The sequence below is a fragment of the Talpa occidentalis genome, unplaced genomic scaffold (assembly GCF_014898055.3).
Source record: "Talpa occidentalis isolate TD23 unplaced genomic scaffold, MPIMG_talOcc4v2.1 talOcc4.1249, whole genome shotgun sequence".
NCBI lineage: Eukaryota > Metazoa > Chordata > Mammalia > Eulipotyphla > Talpidae > Talpa > Talpa occidentalis.
In genome coordinates, this window is record NW_023601267.1 from 2,891 (window position 1) to 19,316 (window position 16,426).

At 49.7% G+C, this 16,426-nt stretch overlaps 1 long non-coding RNA gene across 1 annotated transcript; it reads left to right on the forward strand.

Annotated features, from left to right (window-relative positions):
• Positions 1-5,825: 5,825 nt before the first annotated feature.
• LOC129145569 (uncharacterized) lies at positions 5,826-16,072 on the forward strand. The gene is made up of 3 exons (XR_008551316.1): positions 5,826-6,532; positions 12,415-12,504; positions 15,680-16,072. It is a non-coding gene; the product is annotated as an uncharacterized LOC129145569 (long non-coding RNA).
• The last annotated feature ends 354 nt before the right edge of the window (positions 16,073-16,426 follow it).

Consider the following 16,426-nt stretch of genomic DNA (forward strand, 5'->3'; position numbering starts at 1 on the left):
GTCTGGTCTTTAAAATTTAAACAAATCATATTCACTTTATATCTGGAATAATGCTATGCTTACAATTTTATATCTCTCCTCCTTCATTTAACATTATAACATAAGTCTTTTCCAAGTCATTTAAAACTATTCAGAATAATTGTGCCTCATCGCTACATTTGTTTCATGTACATAGTGCTATATATTTCACTGTTTCCTGGAGTTTTGACTTAAATTGTTTATTTTTTTTAAAGATTTATTTATTTATACAAGCACTGGTACAGTCAGAAGCGCAGGAGGGTGAGAGAATTCACCAGAGCCAGAGCGGGGAGCAGAGCAGGCAGAAGGACCGAAGTACACTGCTGAGGGGAGCAGCGGGCGGCAGGAGAGGTCTGCGCGCCATGTGGGACTCTCCTCCGGTGGCCGGGGCAGCCGGGGATCGAACCGGTGCTGCAGAGGCTGCGGGCAGCTTCGCAACCCAGAGCTCAACCGCTGCGCCACCGGGGAGGCCCTGACTTAAATTGTTTCCAGTATTTGTAAATATGAGAAAATGCTGGTTAGCATTTTTACAAATAAAGATGTGTGTGTGTGTGTGTGTGTGTGTGTGTGAAAGCATTTCCTTAGGTCATGTCTCAAAACCTGAATTACTGTAATTTCCTTTAATACAGACACACACATCTATGTAACGTCCCAAGTGCTAACAGCTAAATCCAGAGTCCCCGCGGAAGGGCGACCCCACCTTGTGCTCTTCCCCGAATGCGTGAGGACCCCTATCTCAGCGGGTTCCTGCCTCCACGTCATTCCGTCTCCCCATCTTCAGTGCTCTGACGTCACACACTACCGCTTCCCGCCCCCCCACGACTCTCTGGGCTGCGTCCCCCTCTCCCGGCCGACCCGCCCCTCGGCCGCGGCTCTGTTCCCCTGCGCCTCCCTCCGTGCCTCCTCTCCGCGCCACCAGGCGGCGCGCGCCGCCGATCCGCCCCTGGTTTGCCCCGTGAGCCTCTCCTTCCTCGGCCTCGCCCGCCCCCTGCGTGTGACGTCACGCTCCTGCACGCTGACGCAGGAGCGGCGACGGGGGCGGAAGTGGCAGAGACGCGGAAGCCGGAGCGCCCGCCCCGGCGGAGCGGGCCCGCGGGCCGAGGAAGGAGAAGCCCCGGGGCAGCGCGCAGGCGTGAGGGGAGCGCGCGCCGCCTGGTGGCGAGGCGGGGAAGTGCGGCCTCGCCAGGAATCGTGAGGAGGCGCCGGGGCTGGCGGGGCCGGGCGGGACGCCCCTTCTCTCACTGTGGGGGGGGCAGCGGGTTTGGGGGACCCTCTGTGGCCGAGGGTCAGTGTTCCCGCGTGTTTTTGATGCACGTGGACACGACCTGCTGTTTTCATGGCTGTGGAATTTTAGGGTCACAGACCTTCAGAGACGTGGGCGCTTTGCTTCGTTTCCGTTGGATTTTCTAAACTTCAGCCGCGGCGGGACGGGCGGGGGCGCCCCGTGAGCACCCCGGGGCCTTCCGCTTGCCCCCGGCCCTGGAGCCCTCCATACACCCGCCCCTGCCGCCCCGCCCCTGCCGCCTCCCCTGCCCCCCCGCCCCCTGCGCCCCCCTGCCCTGCCGCCCCGCCCCTGCCCTGCAGCCCGTCCCTGCCCTGCAGCCCCGCCCCTGCCCCTGCATCCCCGCCCTGCCCCTGCATCCCCGCCCCAGCTCCTGCAGCCCCTCCCCACCCCAACACTGGCTCCCGCCTCCCCAGTGGCTGGCCCGCCTTGGCACTTGCTTCTCCGGACTTGGTGAAGTTCTTGCCTGCAGGAACCCGGTTTCTTCAGGAGCCACCCAAGAGCGAGGGGGAGGCGAGGACATCTCCCTGCCCGTGGCTGATGCAGAGCGGTGAGTCAGGGGGCCCAGGGCTGGCTGTGGAGAGCTCTGCGCGGGTCATTTTGGGTCCTGGAGGAACATGGGGGTCAGGTCATCCCTGTGGGTGCCCAGCGCCCCTGAATGAAAGTGCGTCCCCGTGTTTGCTCCTGGCTCCTCCCTGCTGCACTGATCAACCCCGGATGGGTTTTCTGGGTTCTCCACTCTGTTCCATTGTCTGTGTGTTTATTTCTGTGGACTTAGAATATAATTTGGGGGCTGTATTGTAAACTTTTCTGGGGCTGACATCCCCCTCCCCATGCCAGGTCCAGCAGGCAGGAGGGCAGAGTCGAGTCCCAGTCTCCCGGGGTGCAGGTTCTGACCCAGTAGGTTGCATGGCGCCTGGGGCTCTGCATTTCTCACGGGGCCTGAGATGCTGCCAGTGCTGGGCCTGGGCCCACGTCTGGGGGCTGAGGCATCACTACCTGTCGTGCAGGTGATGTTCAGAGCCTTGAAGGGGGTTTGACCCTGGAAACTGCCTCATGAGGCAACTTTACAATAACTCTTGAATAGAATCTAGACTTTCCTGAGCCTTGAGTGACCAGGAGCCACACTGCCTGCCACACTCTGGCTACAAGTCTTTGGTTTTCTAAAATGGGTTACTGTTAACCAATTCAGTGTATTGAAAGCAGTGGTCCTCTCTGCATCACTGAAGGACTGACCCAAGAAACCCCACAGCAGTGACAGCTGGGCGCTGTCACCAGTTGGGGTGGAAAGTTTCTTCATGGGGAGTATGTGAGACGCTGAAGGGCCCTTTTCCAAGCTCTTGAGATCTTTTATCTATTGATGGTGCTAAGAGGATTTCTCCTATTTCAGGGATTGTGTAAACCACAGTGACTCATGTGGGAACTGGACATTTTGGAGATAATTCACCTTATCTTTTTTATTTTTAAAAGCTTTGTTTATTTTTCATAGAAGAACTGGGGTGCAGGCCAGAGGTGTGGGAGGGTGAGAGGATTCACCAGAGACACAGTAGGGAGTAGAACAGGCAGATCTACCGAGATACACTGCTGAGGGGAGCATCAGGCGAGACAGGAGAGGTCTGCTGCACCATGTGGGTAGCTCCCCAGCCAGGCTTGAACTCAGACAATTGTGGTGACAGCACTGAGATTTGACCCTAGGCCACTGGGCGGGGGAGGCTGCACTTTACCTTTTAATGTGTTAAACTGATGTTGTTAGGGGGGGTTACCTCCTTCCTTGCCAATCCCTCTGTTATGCTCGCTTTGGAAAGAAGTTGAATTTCTCTGGAAAGGAGAAAGGAATCGGCATTTATTGAGCACCTGCTGGAGCAACAAGTTCATTGATGTAGTTACATGATCTCCATTAATGATGCTATAGAGATATTATTTCTACCCTGTAGTCGTGGACCCTGAGGTCCAAAAGGGATCCGTGACTTCTCTGAGATCAAAAAATAAGCACAAGGGCCAGATATATTTGGACTCCCAAATCTTTGTATTTTGTACTGAACTGGAGGTTTTAAAATGAGGGTAATTGTAATCCTCTTGGAGACCAGGGGGAGGGAAGGCGTGTAGGTGCCCCCACCCATCCTCAGAACAGGTCCTTGGGTGCTGGGTGTCCTCCATAAGGAAGGAGCTTTGGCCTAAAACAAGACAGAACCAAACTTTCACGTTGCATTGCCCCACTTGAAGATGCTGTCATTAATATTGAACGTGAACGACTTCATAGTTTTAGAATGGCTCTCATCCCAAACATGATTGCTACTCGTAAGAGACTGCAGTTAAAAACAGCCTCTTTCTAATGATTCCCACACAGCAGGCTTAATTGCTGCACCTACCAGAGAAAATTCCTGGAGATCTAGAACAATTGGTGAGGAGAGGATGCATCGGCAGTGCATGCAACATTGTTCAGGATGAGACCGCCTTTAGGAGCATTTATTTATTTATATTGTCTTAGGGTCTTCCCTTTCCTTAAAGAGCATCTCTTTTTTCTTCTTTTTTTTTTTAAAGATTTATTTATTTATTTATTTATTTGTTTGTTTGTTTATTCAAGAACTGGGGTATAGGCCAGATGCACGGGAGGGTGAGAGGCGTCACCAGAGACAGAGCGGGGAGCAGAGCAGGCAGACTGATTGAAATACACTGCTGAGGGGCAGCAGAGGAGACAGGAGAGGTCTGCTGCAACATGTGAGCATCTCTGCGGCCAGTGGGGATCGAACCAGCACTGCAGAGGCTGCGGGCAGCTTCACAGCGCTGCGCTCAACCGCCTGCACCACCAGGGAGGCCCTTTTGTTCTTTTCTTACATAGTTGTTCATTTCTGTCTAGTTATTGGTTTCTCCCCTCAGGGGTGGTCCCCATAGTTCTCCCACCACCATAGCACCCGTGACCCATCACCTTGTGCTCTTCCCTCCCCTCTTTTTACCCCCTCCCTCCCCCTCCCTGCTGAATGCCTCAGGTCTTGGTCAGCCTGCTAGGGTTGTCTTTTTCTTTACCTTTTGTTCTGTTTCTCTCTATTTCACATGTAAGGGAAACTGATGTTTATCTTTCTCCTGCCTTATTGTGGCTAGCATCATCCCTTCCAGCTCCATCCATATCACCACAAGAGGCATGAATTTTTCTTTTTTGATTGCAGAGTAATATTCTGTGGTGTAATTATATCACAACGTTTTGATCCATTCATCTATTTTCTGGCATTTGAGTTGTTTCCGTGTCATGGCTACTGTAAATGGTGCTGCAATAAACAGAGGAGTTCAGGTTTCCTGTTTGTTTTTGTTTTTGTCCCTTAGGTAGATTCCTAGGAGTGGGACACTGAATCATGTGTAGACCCATTTTCAGTGTTCTGATGACCCTCCACACAGCTGCCCATAGTGGCTGGACCAGTTTGCGTGCCCACCGGCGGTGTCAGAGGCTCCTTTTTCTCTGCCACTTCTCCAGCATTTGTTGTTTCCAGTTTAAATGTGGAGCCTTCTCAGTGGAGTGAGGTGGCAGCTCATTGTGGTTTTGATTTGCATTTCCCTGATATCAGTGATGCTGAACGTCTTTTCTGTGCCTGCTGGCCATTTGCATTTCTTCTTTGGCAAAGTGTCTTTTTACTTCTGGCATTTTTTTTGACTGGGTTGTTTGTTTTTGTTCAGTCATGTAAGCTCTTTGTAGATCTTTGATATCAGTCCCTTAGCTGTCATGCGGTGTGGTGTGCCGATATTTTCCCCCATTTGGTGGGTGTCTCTGTGTTGACCGTCTCTTGCTGGTTAGCCCCAGCTGTCTACATTCGCTCTGGTTTCCTTGCTTCTGGAGAAGAAACCTCAAAGACGTTTCTGAGGATAGTGTCATTGAGTGTTGGCTGTGTTCCCTTCTGTGTATTCTATGGTGCCAGGTTTCACATGCAAATCTTTCATCCACTTGAGTTGGTTTGTGTGTGGTATGAGGTAGTGGTCTAGTTTCATTCTTTTGCATGTGGCAATCCAGTTTCCCCAGCACCATTTATGGAAGAGGCTATTCTTGTTCCAATGTACATTCTTTGTTCCTGTGTCATAGTGTTATAGGGCAGCCCCGATACAAAACGGGTTGCCTGACTGTGGGTCCTCACCCGCGCGTTTAAAAGGACTTATCAATACTCTACTGCAGGCACACACGAAAGGTTAATAAAAGGTTTATTTACAAGGGAAGGGCAAATGAGGAAATGTACAACTCAGGGAGAAAAATGGGAGACAAAGTTTTAAATGCATCCTACCCAATCCGCCAATCTGGAATCCCAAATGGTACTCTGAGAGCTGGCCGCAAGCCAGGAGCCGTGAAGCCAGGAGGCGAGCCAGAGAGTGAGCCCCCCCAAGGCCCACGTGTTTGGTTTTTATACCCAACCCTGGCTGCTTAACTCCACCCACAGGTCCCTGCCACCTTCCCTTTGGTGGTGACAGGATTTGTCTTTCCCAGTGTCCTGATGGCTTTGGTCTGGAGTAGGGGTGGAGTCCACAAAGCCTGTATGGGATTAGCTCAGGACATCCTTTCCCCCTAACAATTGGTTAGTTCACCATTGGTCTCTGTGTCTGTTTTTGTTCTAATACTGTTTTCATTATAACAGCTTTGTAGTATTCTTTGATGTCTGGGAGTGTTATACCTTGTGGGTCTGCCACTCCTAAGTGGATTGTTTGGCCACCATTTTGTCACCTATAGTTCTAAGCAAGGTCAAGATGGCCCGGTCAGTTAGATGCAGAGCCCAACCCTTCAAGGTGCCCTTTCAAATCAAACAAGAGCACAAAGCCGGATTACGCTGGGAAGGCTATGCATCACGAGGTAGGACCAGGAACGCCTGGGGACCTGAGGACCAATGCATAACAAAGGACCCCAGAAGCTGATCAGTGGAAGCCTTGTTGATAAGATTAGAACCTTGGCTGGGGATTAGGGTGTGACCTCCATGACAATACAGAGTCATCCAGTAGAGGAGAAGTGCCTGGAGGGCAGACTCACAATCCCTGATCTTCTACATTCTTCCCCTTTCTTTCATATCCTATCCCATAATCTCCTTCCCCTTTCTTTTGCTCCTCACCCTTACAACCGATGCTGTGGATCAATAAGAAGGCCAGGATCTTGTGCTTCAGCAGCATCCTGCATTGTCCCCGATTGCTCCTGAGGGTGCTCCAAGCTGTGGGCTCAGCTCAGCCCGTGTCCTTGTCCAGCAGACAGTGGGCGCTCAGCAACAACAGGTGAAGGGGTGGTGTCTGCCTCTCAAGTCGAGGGATACTTTCCTTTGTACAGATAAGGAAATGGAGGCGCAGGTATTAGAGGAAAAACTATCTTCCCCACCTCCAGGCCTCCCTGATGAGCTTAGAACCTTCCATTTTGTCAGAGCGGGGGGTCTCTGGGCTCTGGCCTGTCGGCTCCTCTCTCTCCCCAAGTCGGTGCAGGCAGAGGCACAGCTCTGGTGCCTGCTGGGGGGAGGTGCTGGGGCAGCCCTGCCCGCCTCTCTCTCAGCAGTCAGGGGCCTCCTGGAATGGCCCTGCCAGGCAGGCGCTCATCCCTGTGGGCAGTGAGGAGAGGGTGCAGTTGTTATACCCCCAGGGCTGGGCTTCCAGCCATGGGGAGGGTGCATGTGCTCAGAGAGTCTTTGCAGCTTCTGTCCCAGGCGGTGACCAGCTCCAGCGGGACCCGGGTGTGGTGGGCAAAGCTGCAGGGAGAGCTCCGGGGTGGAGCGCGGTGCATTTTTACCTTGTTCCATTGGGTCCTCCGCTCAGAGCGCTCAGAGCACAGCTTCACGCGCAGGTGGGTCTCCTGGGCCCCCCTCCACAGTGCGGGTTCTGACCCAATGGGTTGCTCAGGAGTGAACCTGGACCTCTGGTCTCCTCCATGCCCACAATACAACCTGCCAGCGCCTGGCGGTTTTCCACATCCAGCCCTCCCTCCTCTGGGTCCTCCCGACCAGTGCCCCCCACTCTGCCATCGGCTGCCCACAGGAGATGCTCCTCACTCTCCCCTCCCTCTGGGCTCCCCTACTGCCCAGATGGAAGTGCAGAGGGTGCTGCCCCGCTGGGTCCTGCAGGACCAGGTTCCTGCCCCCACCCCTGCTGGCCCCACTCCCCCCTTAACCATCCCCCCCGCACCCCGCAGGCCCAGGCTGGGACTTCACTCCAAGTCTTACGGGAGCCTGGCCAGGGCAGGATGGGACTCACGGTGGTGACACCCACCCAATGGTCCCAATGCATCATGACGGTGTGGAAATTCAAAGTGAGCTACAGGTAAATAGCTCACGTTTCTTCGGAAGATGGTGACAATGTAAAAAATTTAAGATGAATGGGGAAGGCTCGAGTGTCCTCACGTCTGGGGTGGAAATGTTGGTGAGGATGCCCATTTTGTGGGGCCTGTGTGCAGTTCCATTTCAACATTGCTTAAATGGGTTGAGACTAGAACACCATTGTTGCCATTGTTGCTACCTTGAAAGTCACCGTGTCAGAAACAATAATGGTCATGGATTGATATGGCAATACCAGTCTGCTCTGTGTCAGTGGCTTCCTTTCATTGACAGTGGACAAAATTCATTTCAAGGGTACCTTTTTAACAAAAATAAAATCCCCCTTTTTAAAAATGGGAGTTAAATATTCTTGGTATTCTTTCGTTCCTGGAATGCCTCTTGCTATTCTTATTTTTTTTTCTTCCTTTTCCTTGAGCCTTAGCACCCTTTTCATTTACGAAACTTCTGACCTTGTACTGTTTACAAGTTTATGCAGAAATAAAACAACTGTTGAACTACCACAAAAGAATCTATATAAATCTGACACCACCATCTCTCCTGTCAGTGATGGAACCTCTGCTGAAATAGTCAATTTCTAGGATGAGACATAAAATGAACGAGTTCTGTTTGGCAGGACACTAGATTTATGTTGATCTGTGACAGTTGACTTGGAATACAGGATTTTCATTCTATTGTGTTCTCTATTTCTCTTTGCAAAGGCAATGAACTAGGAATATCTGATAAGAAATGACACCCTGGGATGTAGATTCTGAGGAGAAGATAGGCCTCTGAGGAGAAAAAACTGAGGAGAAATACTGTAGAAAGGAGTGTTGAGGAGAATTATCTGAGGAGATATGACATGTTGGGAAGCAGATTCTGAGGAGAAGACAGGCCTCTGACGAGAAAATCTGAGGAGAAATACTGCAGTAAGTGGTGTTGAGGAGAAATATCTGAGAGAAATGACACCCTTGGAATCAGATTCTGAGGAGAAGACAGGCCTCTGAGGAGCAAAATCTGAGGAGAAATACTGCAGTAAGGAGTGTTGAGGAGAAGTATCTGAGGAGTAATGACACATTGTGAAGCACATAGTGAGAACACAGGCCTCTGAGGAGCAAAAAGTGAGGAGAAATACTTTAGTAGGAGTGCAGAGGAGAAATATCTGATGATAAATGACAAGTTGGGAAGCAAATTCCGAGGAGAAGACAGGTCTCTGAGGAGAAATACTCCAGTAAGCAGTGTTGAGAAGTACCTGAGGAGAAATGGCCCCCTAGGAAGCAGATTCTGAGGAGAAGACAGGCCTCTGAGGAAAAAATCTGAGTAGAAATACTGCAGTAAGGATTGTTGAGAAGTATCTGAGAAGAAATGACACTTTGGGAAGCACATACTGAAGAGAAGACAGGCTTCTGTGGAAAAAAACTGAGGAGAAATACTGCAGTAAGGAGTGTTGAAGAGAAATATCTGAGGAAAAATGACATGCTAGGAAGGAGATTCTGAGGAGAAGACAGACCTCTGAGGAGAAATACTGTAGTAAGGAGTGTTGAGGAGAAGTACCTAGGGAGAAATGACACGTTGGGAAGCACATACTGAGGAGAAGACAGGCTTCTGAGGAGGAAAAACTGAGAAGAAATAATGTAGTAAGAAGTGTTGAGGAGATATATCTGAGGAGAAATGACACGTTGGGAAGCAGATTCTGAGAAGAAAGGCCTCTGAGGAGAAAAATCTGAGGAGAAATACTGCAATCATTCTTGTTGAGGAGGAATAACTGAGGAGAAATGACACCCTTGAAATCAGATACTGACGAGAAGACAGTCCTAGTGAAGAAAAATCTGAGGAGAAATACTGCAGTAAGGATTATTGAGGAGAAGTGTCTGAGGAGTAATGACACATTGTGAAACAAATACTGAGAAGACAGACCTCTGAGGAGAAAAAAGTGAGGAGAAATACTGCAGTAAGGAGTGTTGAGGAGGAATATCTGAGGAGAAATGACCCCCTGGGAAGCAGATTCTAAGGAGAAGACGGGCCTCTGAGGAGATAATCTGAGGAGAAATACTGTAGTAAGGAGTGTTGAGGAGAAATATCTGAGGAGAAATGACCCCCTGGGAAGCAGATTCTGAGGAGAAGACAGGCCTCTGAGGAGAAAAATCTGAGGGGAATTACTGCAGTAAGGAGTGTTGCGGAGAAATATCAGGTGAGACATGACATATTGGGAAGCACAAACTGAGGAGAAGACAGGGCACTGAGGAGAAAAAAGTGAGGAGAAATACTGCAGTAAGGAGTGTTGAGGAGGAACATCTGAGGAGAAATGACATGTTGGGAAGCAGATTCTGAGGAGAAGACAGGCCTCTGAGGAGAAAAAAGTGAGGAGAAATACTGCAGTAATTCTTGTTGAGGAGAAAAATCTGAGGAGAAATGACACCGTGGGAAGCAGGATCTGAGGAGAAGACAGGCCTCTGAGGAGAAAAATCTGAGGAGAAATACTGTAGTAAGGAGTGTTGAGGAGAAATATCTGAGGAGAAATGACCCCATGGGAAGCAGGTTCTGAGGAGAAGATGGGCCTCTGAGGAGAAAAATCTGAGGAGAAATACTGCAGTAAGGAGTGTCGCGGAGGAATATCTGAGGAGAAATGGCACATTGGGAAGCAGATTCTGAGGAGAAGACAGTCCTCTGAGGAGAAAAATCTGAGGGGAAATACTGCAGTAAGGAGTGTTGAGGAGGAATATCTGAGGAGAAATGACATGTTGGGAAGCAGATTCTGAGGAGAAGACAGGCCTCTGAGGAGCAAAAAGTGAGGAGAAATACTGCAGTAAGGAGTGTTGCGGAGAAATATCTGAGGAGAAATGACACATTGGGAAGCAGATTCTGAGGAGAAGACAGGCCTCTGAGGAGAAAAATCTGAGGAGAAATACTGCAGTAAGGAGTGTTGAGGAGAAATATCTGAGGAGAAATGACCCCGTGGGAAGCAGGTTCTGAGGAGAAGACAGGCCTCTGAGGAGAAAAATCTGAGGAGAAATACTGCAGTAAGGAGTGTTGAGGAGGAATATCTGAGGAGAAATGACACATTGGGAAGCAGATTCTGAGGAGAAGATAGGCCTCTGAGGAGAAAAGTCTGAGGAGAAATACTGTAGTAAGGAGTGTTGCGGAGAATTATCTGAGGAGAAATGACACATTGGGAAGCAGATTCTGAGGAGAAGACAGGCCTCTGAGGAGAAAAATCTGAGGGGAATTACTGCAGTAAGGAGTGTTGAGGAGGAATATCTGAGGAGAAATGACATGTTGGGAAGCAGATTCTGAGGAGAAGACAGGACTCTGAGGAGAAAAATTTGAGGAGAAATGCTGCAGTAATTCTTGTTGAGGAGAAATATCTGAGGAGAAATGACACTCTTGGAATCAGATCCTGACAAGAAGACATGCCTAGTGGAGAAAAATCTGAGGAGAAATACTGCAATAAGGATTATTGAGGAGAAGTGTCTGAGGCGTAATGACACGTTGTGAAGCAAATACTGAGAAGACGGACCTCTGAGGAGAAGAAACTGAGGAGAAATACTGCAGTTAGGAGTGTAGAGGAGATATCTGACCATAAGTAACACGTTGGGAAGCAGATTCTGAGGAGAAGACAGGCCTCTGAAGAGAAAATCTGAGGGCAAATACTGTAGTAAGGAGTGTTGAGGAGAAAAATCTGAGAAGTGACACCCTTGGAAGCAGATTCCTGCGAGAAGACAGGCCTCTGTGGAGAAAAATTTGAGGTGAAATACTGTGGTAAGGAGTGTTGTGGGCTTTTCCCGCAGGTGCAGGCTTTTCTCCATCAGGGATGTGGGTTTTCCAGGGCTTGCGCGCGTTGTGAAGCACATACTGAGAAGACAGGGAGTAGAGGGGCTAGGGAGTTTCTGGTGGCCCCTACCCATGGTTCTGAAATTGTCACTTTTGCGCCTTCACAGTGGGTGAGTGGGGCCTGGCTCACCTTTGGGCTGAGTCTGGGGTTTCTCAGGTCAGCTGGGGCAGGTGCGGGCTTTTCCCCATCAGGGATGCGGGTTGCCCGGGGCTTGCGCGCGTGTTGAGGTGACTGGGGGGGCCTATTTGCATTTCCTGGCTGTGGGCGCACTGTCTGCCTGTGGCTAGATTGGGGTAGCCTCCCTGACAAGTGACCTTGCCCCTCCGCCCAGGCTGCTTCTGGGGCTGTTAGTGCGAGCGGAGGGTGCAGGTGACCCTCTAGCCCCCGGTGAGTGTGGCCAGGGCCAGGGGGTGCTCAGAGGGTTTGGGGAGTCCTGGGGATGCAGCAACTGGATATCCAGGGTTCCAGGCGGGGTGGGGCCTTGAGTGGCGCTGCCTCTGCTGAGGGCCGCTGGGTAGAGAGGCCCTGGCCGGGGGGCGGCACCGGGACAGGGCCGGCAGCTGCTGCCCATGCGGGGGGGGGGCTGGGGTCAGGAGCCCCCGCACCGTCCTGGGACAGGAGGTTGCTGCCCTGAGCGAGGTCTCTCCATCGTGATCCCCATGGCGGCGCCCTCTCTCTACAGCTCAGATCGTGCTCAGCTTCCGGGTGAGAACTGGGGACCATTTCAGGTCATATTCATGGGCTTCCTGGGGGGCGGGGGGGTACAGATGGAGATCCCCAGCTCTGGCCAGCCCTGCAGGACGGGTCCACCCCCGCGGGTCAGGAGCAGCCCTCAGGGCGCAGCAGACCTCCCCGTCTCCCCGCTGTCCCCCTCAGCCCTGGATTTCAATCCATCCACCAGTTCTGCTCTCCACTCTCTCTCTGGTGACTCCTCTCACCCCCGCACCCCTGGCCTGTACCCCAGTTCTTGTATAAATAAATAAATCTTTAAAAATAAAAATAGCATTTTTCTAATTATTCACACACAGCAGGCTTACTTGCTGCACAGGCCAGAGACAATTCCTTGAGATCTAGAACAACGGATGAGGGGATGCCTCGGCAGTGTCTCCAGCAGTGCTCAGGTGAGACCCCCTTTAGAGCATTTATTTATTTATATTGTCTTAGGGTCTTCCCTGTCCTTAAAGACCATCTCTCTTTTTTTTTTCTTTTCTTGCATCGTTGTTCATTTTTTTAGTTATTGGTGTCTCCCCTCAGGGGTGGTCCCCATAGTGCTCCCACCAAAATAGCCCCCATGCCCCATCACCATAATCCCTTGTGCTTTTCCCTCCCCTCTGTTCACCCCCTCCCTCCCCCTCCCCACTGGGTGCCTCAGGTCTTGGTCAGCCTGCTAGGGTTGTCTTTTTCTCTACCTTTTGTTCAGTTTCTCTACTTTTCGCATGTAAGTGAAACCACCTGATATTTATCTTTCTCCTGCCTTATTGTGGCTAGCATCATCCCTTGCAGCTCCATCTCTTTTGCCACCAGTGGCATGACTTTTTGATTGCTGAGCAATATTCCGTGGTGTAACTGCCGCTGACCAGCACAGCAGTAGATGATGAGGCCGTCTCAGGGTTGAGAGAAGCGCGCAGGGTGGTCAGGGAGTCGGCGAAAGAAATGACAAACAGATACACTTCAAGAGAGAGTGTAAATCTGAGTGCAATTTAATTTGAGTTTGTGATCAGTATATATATGTTTTCTAAAAGCATAGGAACAGTGAACATCAACGAAATCAGCTTGCTCATAGGTTTAGCTTTTCATTTACAGGGCAGTGATCTATGTCCAAAATACATCTGGACCTAGCCGCATTCCTAAGTAGACAGGCTATTAACTCTTTCTTTTGTTCTATATAATTATATTCTTGTTGTACTAACTACTACTACTACTACCTACTCATTTTTACTCATAATTAATTGTCATGGGTGAATTTATTTTATAATGCAGTTAATATCAAAGGTACTAAAGTCAAGCACATAATAGAAAGATTATTAAACCAACAATTCTATTATAACACAGTGTTTAGTAATGTTTCATTTGGATTAGCCTAATTATTAAATTACGTATGTTTTTTAATCAGCAATCAATGACCAGAAAAAGGAAAGATTTTAGAAAGACAGTTGTAGCAGAATAAAGTTTGTGGGCCTTGAGAAAGCGAGATAAGGTTCCGTGTGGTCAGCATCCCTTTTAAGTCTTTGTGGCGGCTTCTGGTAGTTGTTATCTCTTGGCAGGTATTCGGCTTCTCTGCATCTTAGGGAGTTTGCTGTTCTCCCCCTGCGCGCATGGTTCCTTGCCCAAGGCGGACCTCAGGGACCATGGCAACAGCCATTAGCCCTAAAGGTCACTGCAGGGGGAGGTGCAGCAGTAACTGTACCACAACGTTTTGATCCATTCATCTGTTTTCTGGCATGAGTTGTTTCCATGTCACAGCTATTATAAATAGGGCTGCAATGAACACAGCAGTTCGGGTTTCCTGGTTTTTTTTTTGTCCCTTTGGTGGATTCCTAGGAGTGGAAAGCCGGATCATGTGTAGACCCATTTTCAGTGTTCTGAGGACCCTCCACACAGCTGCCCATAGTGGCTGGACCAGTTTGCACGCCCACTGGTGGTGTCAGAGGCTCCTTTTTCTCTGCCACTTCTCCAGCATTTGTTGTTTCCAATTTCTCTTTTTAAATGTGGAGCCTTCTCAGTGGAGTGAGGTGGCAGCTCATTGTGGTTTTGATTTGCGTTTCCCTGATATCAGTGATGCTGAACATCTTTTCTGTGCCTGCTGGCCATTTGCATTTCTTCTTTGACAAAGTGTCTTTTTACTTCTGGCATTTTTCTTTGACTGGGTTGTTTGTTTTCGTTGAGTTGTGTAAGCTCTTTGTAGATCTTTGATATCAGTCCCTTAGCTGTTATGCGGTGTGGTGTGCTGATATTTTCCCTCATGCAGCGGGTGTCTCTGTGTTGATGACTGTCGCTTGCTGTAGCCCCATCTATCTACATTCTCCCTGGTTTCTTTGCTTCTGAGACCACTCCTCACAGACGTTTCTGAGGATCGTGTCATTGAGTGTTGGCCTATGTTCTGTTCTGTGTATTCTATGGTGCCAGGTTTCACATGCAAGTCTTTCATCCACTGGAGTTGGTTTGTGTGTGGTGTGAGGTCGTGGTCTAGTTTCATTCTTTTGCATGTTGCAATCCAGTTTCCCCAGCATTATTTATGGAAGAGGCTATTTTTTCCAATGTATATTCTTTGCTCCTCTGTCATAGGTTAGTTCACCATATATGGGTGGTTTTATTTCTGGGCTTAAATTTGATTCCATTGGTCTCTGTGTCTGGTTTTGTCCCAACACAGTTTTTATGAGAATAGCTTTGTCGTGTTGTCAGCTGTCTGGGAGTGTCAGGCCTCCATGATTCCTATCTTTCAGTCAGGAGAACTTAAGCTACTTGAGGTTTTGTGATTCCATATGAATTTGAACAGTATTGGTTCCATTTTGTTGAAGAACACCATTTAAAGTTTCATCGAAATGGCACTGAATCTGTAAATTGTATACAAATAGGATGTCCCATCTTGGCATGTTACTTTTTCCCAATTATGGAACATTCATCAAACAGAGTGTTAATAAAAAACTTAGGTGTTATTTTCTATAAATTCTAAAAGGACAAAGTAGGTCGGTTCTCCGGATGAAGAAGGAATATTTCAGATTGAAAGGCAAAGGCATTTCATCATATAATAGATGACCAGTTATTGATCGTATAATACTAGGATATTCTTCCACCTTTCTGCGGATGGAACGCTCAGTAAGATCATCCCTTTGTCACCTGCTTCATGGTGCCACCAGAGAAAATGTTGCACTTAAGTGACTTACTTGCATGCTTTATAAAGGAATCAGGAGAGGAATTAAGTCAGGAAATTCAAAATGTGAAACTGGAAAACATGAAGTTGATAATGAAGTTAGAGCCACGTCTCTGGTCATGTGTGTCTGTAAAATCCACAGTCCTCGATTGCGGGCTGGTCACCCGCCACTGGACAAGGCAGGGCCAGACCCACTGATCCACGGATGGTCCTTTCTGAAGCTGGGCCTGGGGTCTGAATTTGTACCTGGCGAGCAAGGGCACTTTGCTGCTGTCCTGGGCAGGTTGGTTCACGTCCTCCTATCTTTGCCACCCTGGGGAGAGGAAAGGGAGGAACCAGATGTGTCCCGAGGGCTGTCTGCAGACCTTCCCTCGGTCCTTGCTGCCCTCACAAGACAACCTGTTTGTCACGTCATTTATCTACAGCCTCAAAAATCTCTTCAGTGGCTCCCACTGTCCGCGCTCAGGCTAAAGTCCAAGCCTCCAGACAAGCTGATGAGAGTCTTGCCATCTGCTCCTGCTGTCTCAGGCCCGCGGCCCCTCTCTGACAACCTCCTTCTCTCTGGCTTCCCCATTCACCTGACCGAGTCCGTGTCAAGGGTCATTCCGCAGCAGCCCTGCTGGCCGCCCCCTCGGCCAGGAGCGTGTCAGGTGTCCCTTCCAGGGAAGGCTGTGGCGTCTCAAGCTCCCTGTCACAATTCTTGTGGGTCTGTTGAGGTTCCCTGTGTCCCTGATTGCTACTGAGGGTGCTCTGAGCTGTGGGCTTGACTCAGCCCGTGTCCTCATCCAGCAGACAGTGGGCGCTCAGCAACAACAGGTGAAGGGTGGTGTCTGCCTCTCTAGTCGAGGGGATACTTTCCTTTGTACAGATAAGGAAACGGAGGCTCAGGTATTAGAGGAAAAACTATCTTCCCCGCCCCTGGGCCTGCCTGATGAGCATAGAACCTTCCATTTTGTCAGAGCGGGGGGTCTCTGGCCTGTTGGCTCCTCTCTCTCCCAACTCAGTGCAGGCAGAGGCGCAGCCCTGGCACCTGCTGGGGGAGGTGCTAGGGCATTCAAAATTTTGTCTTTTTCTTCCATAATTTTGTACAAGATTCAGGCCTCTTGTACTTGTTTATTTTGTAAAATTTTTATTTATTTATGCATACAAGATGGGGTTGTAGGCCAGAGATG